Raw genomic sequence first — 463 nt, forward strand, 5'->3', positions numbered from 1 at the left:
TTTTAACGTTACAATATCCCATCTTATCTCTGAGTTTGTAGCACACATATACACGGATGCCTCCTTTCCTGGGAATGATGAACAACATATATGTACTTCTTATCTTAAAATTCATCCAAGTTCACTTTGATTTGAGAAGTTAGTGATAATTGTGTGACACCTTGCAACATAAAAAGTGCCAAGTTTATCACCTAGTTTCATTCTAAAGGCAGAATTAGGGATCTCTGCATTGGTAGAAACAAGAGGAATTAACAATAAACAGGCGCCAAGAGTACCCAAAGAAAATGGGGGGGTGCTAGTGCACATATAGAGTAGGGTAATGCTTCATTTGTCATAGAATTTAATGTTAAAAAGGACCTTACTAACTCAATACCCTTATTTTGCATATGAAAAAGCTGGGGAACAAAGGAGTTAAGTCTCTCTCTCTCTCTCTCTCTCTCTCTCTCTCTCTCTCTCTCTCTCT

The sequence above is a fragment of the Vombatus ursinus genome, unplaced genomic scaffold (assembly GCF_900497805.2).
Source record: "Vombatus ursinus unplaced genomic scaffold, bare-nosed wombat genome assembly UNPS02015414.1, whole genome shotgun sequence".
In the NCBI taxonomy this organism is placed as follows: domain Eukaryota; kingdom Metazoa; phylum Chordata; class Mammalia; order Diprotodontia; family Vombatidae; genus Vombatus; species Vombatus ursinus.